Genomic DNA, 11898 nt, shown 5'->3' on the forward strand with positions numbered 1-11898 from the left:
GAATCTGCCTATATTTGTTTATAACCTCAGAGTTTCACCTGAAAGGTCTGAAAGTATGCATAGGCACAGACCATCATCAGAAATGGAATCAATGTGCAACTTCCAGTTCATGAGTACAACCTCGCCCAAAAAGTGACTCAAATGGAATCTACTTTGACCCTTACAGAATCCACTTCAGAAATTCCTTCTCTCTTGCTCCTCCTTTTTATCTCCTTAAATTCTAGGACCTCCTTTCTCCCATTTCCAGGCCTGACATTTTGCCTATTGCTTCTAACACCATGGTGAGGCCGAAGGTTGGCATGTCCTTACAGTGAGAAGGCTTTAAATCTCTGTTAAGAGTGGACTGTCGCCGAAACCGGTTTGGCTCAATGGATAGAGAGTCAGCTTGGGGACTGAAGGGTCCCGGGTTCGATTCCGGTCAAGGGCATGTCCCCAGTAGGGGGTGTGCAAGAGGCAGCTGATCGATGACTCTCTCTCATTGATGTTTCTAACTCTCTATCTCTCTCCCTTCCTCTCTGTACAAAATCAATAAAAATATAAAAATAAAAAGTGTTAGATAAATAGAATAATACAGTACGGAATCTTTAAAAAAAAGAGTGGACTGTCTCCAAGACAAACTATCACATCTGCCATTTTGATATGTTATGATAATCAACACTCCATCACTTTATTTACTAGACATTGTCTCAATTCCATAAAATACCTGGTGTAAATGAAAAGGGAGGGAGAGAAAAAGAAAATCCTATTAGTTCCCAGACAGGGTGATGGTACTTCTAGATCAACTTCCCCTGGCTTGTGCCCTAGCTGGCCCTCGACAGGAAAGCAGCAGAGATAAAATAACAGGCAGAGCTGAAACTGCTGTTAATAATTAATTGAGTCTGTCATCTCTCAATAGACAAGGACCAGCCAACGAAGAAGAAAGCCTCCAGGGTCATATTACCCTGCAGAGTTATCTTTACAAGAAGCTGATCTTGACTGAGGTCTAGCTTCAAATCAGAAGTGGGAAGGAGATTTGGCCAAACGATGAATATACTAATCTCTATTAGTGACACCTTGGTAATAAGAATTCTTTAAATATCCAGGTTTTATTGAGGTATGGAGGTGGTAAGAAATAGTGTTACTGGACTCTAAGGCGTTTTTAAGTAAAAAATTTCACATCCCCAATGGAACATTTATTCCATTGTATGCCCCCAAAGTTTATTTTTTTATTTTCTACCATTTTTCTCCCCAGGGATTTGAGGAGTAAGCTTCCATTTGTTCTATAGGCCTGATTCAGACAAACTAAAAATCAGATTATAGCCCATATTATAAGTCAAAATCTCATTTTCTCCCTTGGCCAGTGTAGCTAAGTGATTGAGCATCATCCTATGAATCAGGAGGTCACAGTTTGATTCCTGCTCAGGGCACATGCCCCAGTTACAGGACTGATCCCCTGGAGGGGGCTTGCAGGAGGCAGCCAATCAATGATTCTCTCTCATCATTGACTTTTCAATCTCTCCATTCTCCTCTGAAATCAATATATGTATGTGTGTGTTTTTAAGTTTCATTTTCTTAGGAATAATCTGGGTTGTTGAAATGGTCTACTGATCTTTAAAATACCTGGGGTAAATAGCACAAAGCAATTAGCATAATGATGAACCTATTTCTTACCGAAAATTTGACAAATCATCAGGTTATCTGGTTTGAAAATAACTAGGATATCCAGAAAAATATTTAACAAGTAACTTAAGCCATTCTCATATATTTGCAAAACATTTAAATAAATATATACATCATTTTAATCTTCCTTTTTTACTATTCATTAACTTTTCTCAGAAAGTTAAATTGAATGTGTGATATGTATAATTTAAATAAATGTTGAAGTTAACAACTTAGTTTCTCTATTATGTACATGGTAAGCTGAAATCATAACAACATGCTTGTTAAAGTTTAGCAGAAAAGCAAGTCATTGAAGAAAAAATGCCCAGAATTCTGGAGGCAGGGGTTGGGGGAGCAAAGTTTAGCAAAAGCAAAGAAATTCTAATACTTTATGTCTAAATGCATTTCTGGGAAAGAATGATTCAGTCAAGTTATAATTATCTCCTAAATGCTGTGCTTATCCCAAAACACAATCATTTGTTTTTACATTACACTGAAGTAAAGAATTTTTCCTTTAATGCGACAAGTAGAGAAGTGTTGATGAATGTTGCAGGCCTACATTAAAATAATATTTACTTGATAATTATCAAGTATAGGGATTTCAGAGATGGTTTCAAAAAATATAAGAAAACACTTTTGAAGGACTCAGAAAATCAAAAGTCTGAGATTCAAAAAGTCTGGCTCTCATAATTTGAAAAATTCAGACAAAAAACAAAAAATAATACATTGTAAAGAATAAGTTATTAGTATAAGTTTCCCCTGCTATTACAATGAAATCTTTTCTTAATATTTCCCAGAGAGAAAAAATATATTTCCTAGATTTCCCAGACACAAGAGAGCTTTTTTGCTAATAGAGGAGAATCAAGTTCAAAATAGGAAATAACCTTTTTTTAAAATAAAAGTACTTGTACACTCAGACAAAGTTCACAGCAACAGACCGAGCTAGCCATGAGGTTTCTCATACCTAACAAAACTTGGACTTTTATGAAATAAAACAAAAGCAAAAATAGTTCTTATTCCCAGCTTCCCAGAGAAATTGACCATCTGGCGTTAGATACTCAATACATTTCCAATAACATGAGCCTGTGGCAAAATGACCATTTTCATCTATGAGGTGTGTGTGTGTGCGTGTGTGTGTGTGTGTGTTTTAATGATTCTTGCTGCTCAAATTCGATAATACCAATTCCTTGTTTTTGTATGCAAAAATCATACAGCATACGGTCTAATAATTCTCTTAAATTCATTTTCCTAAATGTCACAAGTCATATTTGCCAAGAGTTTATTATCTGATGTCACCTTTTTCATAGGATGAAATCACAGCTAAAGAACAAAATCAAAAAGAGAAAGAATGTATCCAGAACAAGTTTTTTGTCATATGAGGTCCAAATCATGACAACAATGAGTTCTAGTTAAAAAAAAAAAAAAAAAAAAAAAAAAAAGCTGATAATATCTTTGGCCTTATAGTAAAAGGTATACCTTATTGATTAACTATTTCAATGAAGTTGATATGATTATGGTGAAAGAGAGAAGCAGCTACAGTGGATGCCTTGTAATCTTGTTAGGGACCAGCATTTACTGGCCATCAGTTTTTGTTTTAGGGGTGTAGCAGGCCCTCAGCGGGATCATCCACATTGAACATGAGGCAGATGAATTCTGAGGCCCAGGGGCCCAGGCCCTGCTAACAGTCCCACCCTCATGTGTGGCTTGGATAAAACCAAGCAGCAGACCTGAGGGGACCAAGCTGACTAGGAAGATAAGGGACTCAACTTCTCAGAGAACAAAAGGGTCTCAGAACCAAGATTCCTGGCATGAAGCCAGTGAGAGAAGAGACCCAGAATGACTGAGGTCAAACTTGCTGCCCCCCTGGTGAGACAGGGACTCCAAGTCCATATTTAGATAATTCATAGAAAATAAAGAAAAAGAATTCGTGCAGATTTGAGTTTGCAGATTGAGATTCACATGAGCCACACTATTACAAGTCTCCATCAAAAGTGTAAATCACAAAGACTCTACACTTCCATCCAGAAATTCCTGCTGGGTCCAACTTTCTTTCTTTTTTTTTTTTTTTTAATAAATTTTTATTGTTCATATTATTACAAATGTTCCTTTCCCCCCCCTTCTCACCCCACCCTCTGCCCTTTCCCCACCCCCCATTGTCCTCATCCATAGGTGCACAGTTTATGTTCAGTCTCTTCCCACATCCCCCTCTCCCCTTTTCCCCAAGAATAAACAGTTCACTCCCCTTCCATACCTCTGATTCTGTTATATTCAACAGTTAATATTGTTCCTCAGATTTTTTTTTTTTTTTTAGTTTCCTTGGTTTTTAGATTCACTTGTTGATAGTTACGTATTTGTTGTTCATAATTTTTATCTTTATTTACTTTCTCTTCTGAAAGAACCCCCTTCAGCAATTCATATAATTCTGGTTTGGTGGTGATGAACTCCTTTAGCTTTTTTTTAATTAGTGAAGCTCTTTATCTGACCTTCGAATCTGAGTGATAGCTTTGCTGGATAGATTATCTTTGGCTGTAGGTTCTTGCTATTCATCACCTTGAATATTTCTTGCCATTCCCATCTGGCCTGCATGGTTTCTGTTGAGAAATCAGCTGACAATCGTATAGGTGCTCCTTTATAAGTAACTACCTTCTTTGCTCTTGCTTCTTTTAATATTCTCTCTGTCTTTTGCTCTTGGAATCTTAATTATGATTTGTCTTGGTGTGGTCCTCTTTGGATTCCTTTTGTTTGGAGTTCTGTGCTCCTCCTGGACTTGTAAGTCTAATTCTTTCACCAGGTGGGGAAAGTTTTCTGACACTATTTCTTTCAGTATGTTTTCGATATCTTGCTCTCTCTCATCTTCTGGGACCCCCATAATTCTGACGTTGGTTCGCTTGAAGTTGTCCCAGAGGTTTCTTACATTATCTTCAACTTTCTGGATTCTCTGTCCTTCTTGCGTCTGCGGAGGAGTGTCTTCTGGCTCTTTATGTTCCAAATCTTTGACTTGATTCTTGCAATCTTCCATTCTGTTTTTAGGACTCCATAAAATATTTTTTATTTCAGACAATGTATTCTTTATTTCTTGTTGATCCCTTATTATTTCTAGTTGATCCCTTTTCATATCCTCATAGGTCTTGTTTATTTTATCGGCCTTTTCTAGGAGATTCTTGAACAACCTTATAAGTGTGGTTTTGAATTCTATATCCAGACGCTTTTTGTCCTCCATTTCTTTCGTTTGTGATCTATTTGGTTTAGGCATTTTCGCAGGCAGCTTTCCTGATGGGGCGAGGTTTCAGGGTGGAGCCTACAGCCTTGGCTTCCGTCAGCCCCGCCCTATGCGACTCCTGAGACTCAGGGTCCTTCAGTACTTGTTGCGAGCGCCTCTGAGAGAAAGGTGCCCTCGATTTTCGCCTGCTGCCAAACTGTCTATGCTCTCCCCCAATGAGTCCGGTATTGGGGTTCAGTTCAGTTGGAAGTGGAGTTGGAGGTGGCATTCAGAGCAGTCTGGAGCCCCTGTCTCCTTCCCATCAGGGCAATCCCGCGGCACAGCCGGCCGGCCCTTCTCTGCGCGCAGAGTGCGCACCTCTGGGACCTCCTTTCGCCACTTCCCCGGAGTCCCACCTTACAGCCCGGCTCCCTATGGATGAGCCTGGGTCCCCGGGGTCTGGCCTAGAATTGGGGTTCAGAGCAGTTGGAGCTGGGCCCAGCACAGTCGGAGCTTTTCTCTCCTTCCTGCTTGGGACCGCCAGCCAGGCACTCGGCCTCCCTCCTCTCCGGCTCTGTCCTCTCCGTGCGCGCCGCATGTCTCCGTACCTTGGGCTTTTACAGCTCCTCCGCGCTTCCTTCTGGTTTTCTCCTTGCTTCTTGTTGTAGAATTTCCAGTCAGTCGACTTTCCTGTAGTTATGGGTAATGTCCATTTTATATTTTAGTTGTATTTTGTTGAAATTGTTGTGTGCGGCTGCGGCTAGTTGCCTACCCGAGCAGCCATCTTGGATTCTCTGGTTCTGGGTCCAACTTTCTGTTAAGATCTGCTTCCCAAAAAATGTAAGGAAATCCCACTGTGTGGGTGACCCAGCACCTCAGTCTGCCATTCTCACCCTGACCCACTGCAGCTTGAGAGGGCAATCTCCTGCCATGTTCTCACTGAACACCCCATGTCCCCACGCTTTCCCTCTGGTACCCTGATGAGCTCAAGATACCATCAGAAGCATCTCCCTTAACTCCCTGAAGCATAACCAAGCCATGTCATGGTATTTAACAAGACTTTATTAAATGCTTGGGAATAATCAAGATACAGTGCAAAAAATCACACAGTTAATTTAATTTACTCATAGTCCTAAACTTAAGATCACAAGTTCTTGCTTTGTTCTCAGTAAACACCAGCTCATCTATTACCCTTGTAATATCATTACAGATACCCTAACTCTTCCTCCAGAGAGAGGAACAGGTCTCCACTTCCCCTAGTCCAAAACTGTTCATTCTGATTTCCAGAATGACTAATTACCAAAATATTCTTCAGGAGAAAACTCCACCCTGTCCACAGGGTGGGGTCTGACTTAATAAACTCCAACCTTATGTCCTAGAACCTGAGTTATTCAAGCTTAAGTAACACCCACTGTGGGATACCAATGGTCCTAAAAATATCTATGCTTTGGGGGAAGTATTCTCAATATAAACTACTTTACAGAGGTGCTAAGAATCAGCCTGCGCATCTCCAATCATATATGTGGCAACTTCATTCTCAAGAAGGAAACATGGGTACTTGCTTTACATTTCTGTAATTAAATGAGCATTTCTGTCATTTTTCTAACATAAAGGCAGGCATCTTCAGAGACAAATTAAAATCATGACTCTAGAAATCCAGGTACTGATTTCTAGAGCTCTTGTGTTCAAATAAATAAAGTCACTTTATCTGCCATACCATCCTCTACCATTCCAAGGACTATGCAGAGCAGCACCACTACAAATCAACGTAGCCATCCTTTCTCCACAATGCCATTTCCGGTAAAAGTTCCCATTTTCTTTAAAAGAAAGTAAGACCCAGGCCGAAATCAGTTTGGCTCAGTGGTAGAGCGTCGGTCTGTGGACTGAAAGGTCCCAGGTTCGATTCCGGTCAAGGGCATGTACGTTGGTTGCGGGCACATCCCCGGTAGGGGTTGTGCAGGAGGTAGCTGGTCGATGTTTCTCTCTCATCGACGTTTCTGGCTCTCTATCTCTCTCCCTTCCTCTCTGTAAAAAATCAATAAAATACATTTTAAAAGAAAGTAAGACCCAGAGTATATGTTCTGTCATTCACTCAACAAATACTTAGTGAGTACTTATGTGCTTATACTTAGTAAATGTTCTATCAGTCATGTCAAATGTCTAGATTTAGCTCAAATTTACACATACAATAATAGAATGTTTATTATTGCCTCAGATGTTTACTCTAACATTTAAGTTTGTTAAATAGTAAGTTCAAGAAATGTCTGGCAAAAAAAAAAAAAATCAGGAGAGAAGCTTTCTACAACACAATTCCTTTTATAAACACATTTGGGATTGAACAGAGGGATTTTTTCTTAACTCTCCATGGGCTTTCTTGAGTGGATGAATGTGGTGAACAACCTTCACAGAGTCAGGTTGTATACGATCTGCTGCAGACTGCAGATTGAGACACCTGGAGGAAGGTCTAGGGATAGAGAAGGCTGTGACTCTTTGTTCTCTATTTTACCTCCAACCTAGCAAAGATGCTGAGATTTAAATTAACCTGAATAAACTCTGGGAGTTGCTCAATCTTAGTATTTTACCAAAGAAACTTAAACCCATTCCATGAGCTTTTTCACTAGATTGAATCTTGTTAAGAACTTGAATAAACTGAGATCCTAAAGAGAAAGAGTTTTTTTCCATCTTGTTTACTCCACAATTTCTAAGCACAGCAGTTATCACCTAAAATGTCAGAGAGCCTGAGAATCAGGAGCTCAGGCTATACTGGTAGGAGTTGTTTGCAGCATCAGCCCACTGACAGATCCCTAAAACCTAATCAAATATGGAAATTGAATAGGCCCCTAGAGTGACATATAATTTCACGGAACACATTCCCATCTGCTTTTTTTTTTTTTTAAGAACTGGAAAGCTCAATGCATACTGAGAAAACAGAATTAGACTTAAAAAGAAAGCCTGTGTTTATGTTGAAACTTCTTTTCTTTAGTAATTAAAATCAGAAAATAAAATACTTGTATTTCAAAACAAAGATATGGAAAACTCTTCTGGAGAGTAAAGCCCAAGAAACCCCATCTGTTCCACTGCTTCACTAAACTCTCTGGAGGAGCTATAAATCACTTTTTAAAATTTGTATTGAATTTATTGGGGGCAGATTGGTTAATGAAATTATAAATGTTTCAGGTGTACAATTCTATAATATATCATCTGTGTATTGCATATGTATATATCGATACTTCCCCAAGTCAAGTCTCTTTCCATCACTATTTATCCTCTCTTTACCCTTTTCTACATCACTCCACCCCCCTTTCCTTCAAGTAATCACCATTCTGTTGTCTCTGCCTAAGAGGTTGTTTTTCTCTTAATTCCTTTACTTTTTATGTATATTTTTATTGATTTCATAGAGGAAGGGAAAGGGAATGAGTAATAGAAACATTAGTGATGAGAGAGAATCATTGACTGGCTGCCTCTTGCACACCTCCCACTAGGCATCGATCCCACAACCCGGGCATGTGCCCTGCCCTAACCTGGAATCCAACTGTGACCTCCTCGTTCCTAGGTTGACATTTAACCACTGAGTCACACAGCTTTTTTACCCACTTATCTACTGCCAGGCACTTGGACTGCTTCCAAATCTTGTCTATTATAAATAATGCTACAATGAAAATAGGGGTGCATATTTCCTTCCATGTAGTGTTTTAGTTTCTTTAGATATAGTCACAGAAAAGAAAATGCTGGGTCATCAGGCAGTTCCATTATTTTTTCAGATAACTCCATACTGCTTTCCACAGTGGCTACATCAATCTGTATTCCCCTCTATAGTGCAAAAGGGTTCCCTTTTCTCCACACCCTTGCCAACACTTGTTGTTTGTTGATTTATTGATAATAGTCATTCTGACAGTTGTGAGATGATATCTCATTGTGGTTTTCACTTGTATCTCTCTGATGATTAGGGATGTTGAACATCTTTTCATTTGTCTGTTGGTCATCTGTATGTCTATTGGAGAAGTATCTATTCAGGTCCTTAACCCATTTTTTAATTTATTATTATTATTATTATTTTTTTGGTGTTGAGTTGTATAAGTTCTTAATAAATTTTGGATATTAATTCCTTACCAGATGTATCATTGGTAAATATGTTCTTTCATTCAATGGGTTGTCTTTTTGCTTTGTTGATAGTTTCCTTTGCTGTACAAAAACTTTCCAGTTTGATGTAGTCTCATTTGTTTATATTTTCTTTTGTTTCTCTTGTCCAAGGAGATATACCAGTATCAGAAAAATTTTGCTATGAGAAATGTCTGAGATTTTACTGCCTATGTTTTCTTCTAGGATTTTTATAGTTTTGAATCTAACATTTGTCTTTGGTCCATTTTGAGTGTGTTCTTGTGTATGGTGGAAGTAGTCTAGTTTCATTATTTTGCACATATCTGTCCAATTTTCCCAACACCAGTTATTAACTAGACTGTCATTCCTCCCATTGTATGTTCTTGCCTCCTTTTTCAAACATTAATTGACCATAAAATTGTGGGTTTATTTCTGAACTCTATCTGTTCCATTGATCTATGTATTTGTCATTATATCAGTGACATACTGTTTTGATTACTATGGCCTTGTAGTATAGTTTGACATCAGGTATTATAACACCTCCAATTTTGTTCTTCTTTCTCAAGATTTCTGTGGCTATTTGGGATTTTTTGTAGTACCATATACATTTTTGAATATTTGTTCTAGTTCTGTGAAATATGCCATTAATATCTTGATAGGAATTGCATTAAATCTATAGACTACTTTGGGTAATATGAATATTTTAATGATGTTAATTCTTCATATCCTTGAACACAGTATATGCTTCCACTTATTTGTATCTTCTTCAATTTCTTCCTTCAGTGTCTTATAATCTTTTGAATGCAAGTCTTTTACATCTTTGATTACATTTATTATTAGATATTTTGTTTTTTTAAGCAATTGTGAATTGGATTATTTAGTTTCCTTTTTTGATAGCTCATTATTGATGTATAAAAATATACTCAATTTCTGTATATTTATTTTGGATCATGCTATCTTACTGAATTCATTTATCAGTTCTAGTAGTTTATGGTTCAGTCTTTAGGGTTCTCTATATAAGCATCATTTCATCAGAAAGAATAATAAATCTTTAAATGAAATGGAAAATAAAGACAATTTTTCTTGATATACTACAGTTTGGACTTTATGTTTTATTAAATCATGGTCATTCCATCTGTCTTGAGCTTGATTAAATTACAGTTGTTCAATTAGATTATGGTTGTTCCAGATGAGATTTGAGTAGACACAATTGATTATGATAGCCAAAGACAGAACAGGGAACTGCCGATTTGAACTTCTCAGCACTTCTCAGATATAGGAAAACACAGTGTTTAATGTGTTTGCATTATTTCCAACAAACACTAATGACAGTGAGGTTTGTTATAAGATGGACTGGGGGGAATTTTCCTCAGAGTAAAGTTGATTAAAATTTTCCCTAGAGAGAGACAACTTAGAAAAGCACATGTCTTACATCTAGTAGATACCCAGAGATGCTTCTTCATTCTTCCTGTTGACCTAAGTCATGTTGTACTAAAGGGAGTGTTGTGGCAACTTTATAAAATAAACAACTTAATTTTCCTCCCTGTTGGAGAGTACTTCATGATACTTTTCATTCTATTACATTTCTTTGAAGAATCTTACAGCATCAGAGTGGGGTTGGATCATGAAATGGCACTAATATACCTTTCACCTTAAAAATAACCCACAAAGCCCTAGCTGGTTTGGCTCAGAGGATAAAGTGTCAGCCTAAAGATTGAAGGGTCCTGGGTTCGATTCCAGTCAAGGGCACATGCCTGGTTTGTTGGCTCGATCCCTAGTAGGGGATGTGCCGGAGGCAGCCGACCAATGATTCTCTCATTGATGTTTCTATGTCTCTCTCTCTTTGCCTTTCTCTCTGAAATCAATTAAAAAAATATTTAAAAAAACAAAAATAACCCACACATGATTAAGAGAATAATTACTTAAAATATACTTGATAAACAAGTGGGACTACATCAACTTAAAAGCTTCTACACAGCCAAGGAAACCACTAACAAAATGAAAAGGCAACCTACTGAACAGAAGAAAATATTTGCAAATCATGTATTTGATAATGGGCTAATATCCAAAATACATAAAGAACTCATGAGTCAATAGCAAAAAGAGAGAGAAAAAAAAACAGTTTAGTTTAAAAATGGGCAGAGGAGGATCTCAATAGACATTTTTTAAAATAAGATATACAGATGGCCAACAAGTACATGAAAAGATGCTCAACATCGTTAATCACCAGGGAAATGAAAATCAAAATCACAATGAGATAGCACCTCACACCAGTTATAATGGCTATTATCAAAAAGACAAGAAATAATAATAAGTGTTTTTGAGGATATGGAGCAAAGGGAACCATTGTGCACTGTTGGTTGGAATGTAAATTGGTACAGATGCTTTTAAGTTTGATGTGGTGGGTGGTCGTGGGGTAATTTAAGGAATTGGCTCATGTGATTACAGAGGCTGGCAAGTCCAAAATCTGCTGGGTAAGCTGGCAGTCTGGAGACTCAGGGAGAAGTTAATGTTGCAGTTTAATTTCAAGGACTTTCTGCTGACAGGATTCTCTTCCTTCATGGAAGGTCAGTCTTTTTCTATGAAGACCTTTAGCAGCTTGGATGAAGGCCACCCATACTATGGAGGGTAATCTGCTTTAAATGTTAATCTCATTTAAAATGTACTTTCACAGAAACATGATTCTAGAATGATGTTTGACCAAATGTCTGGGTACTATAGTCTAGCCAAGTTGAAACATAAAATTAACCACTGCAAGAAAGGAACACTTTCCAACTCAATTTATAAAGTTATAGTATTACCTCAATGTCAAAATCAGACAAAGAACACTAAGACCAATATCCGCCATGATTACAATAAAAGATCCTTAACAAAATATTAGCAATATAGTATTCAGCAAAATTATACATAATGACCTAATGAGGTTATTTCAGGGATGCAAGACTGGTGTGATAGTCAAAACC

The sequence above is a fragment of the Pipistrellus kuhlii genome, unplaced genomic scaffold (genome assembly GCF_014108245.1).
Source record: "Pipistrellus kuhlii isolate mPipKuh1 unplaced genomic scaffold, mPipKuh1.p scaffold_m20_p_4, whole genome shotgun sequence".
Lineage (NCBI taxonomy): Eukaryota > Metazoa > Chordata > Mammalia > Chiroptera > Vespertilionidae > Pipistrellus > Pipistrellus kuhlii.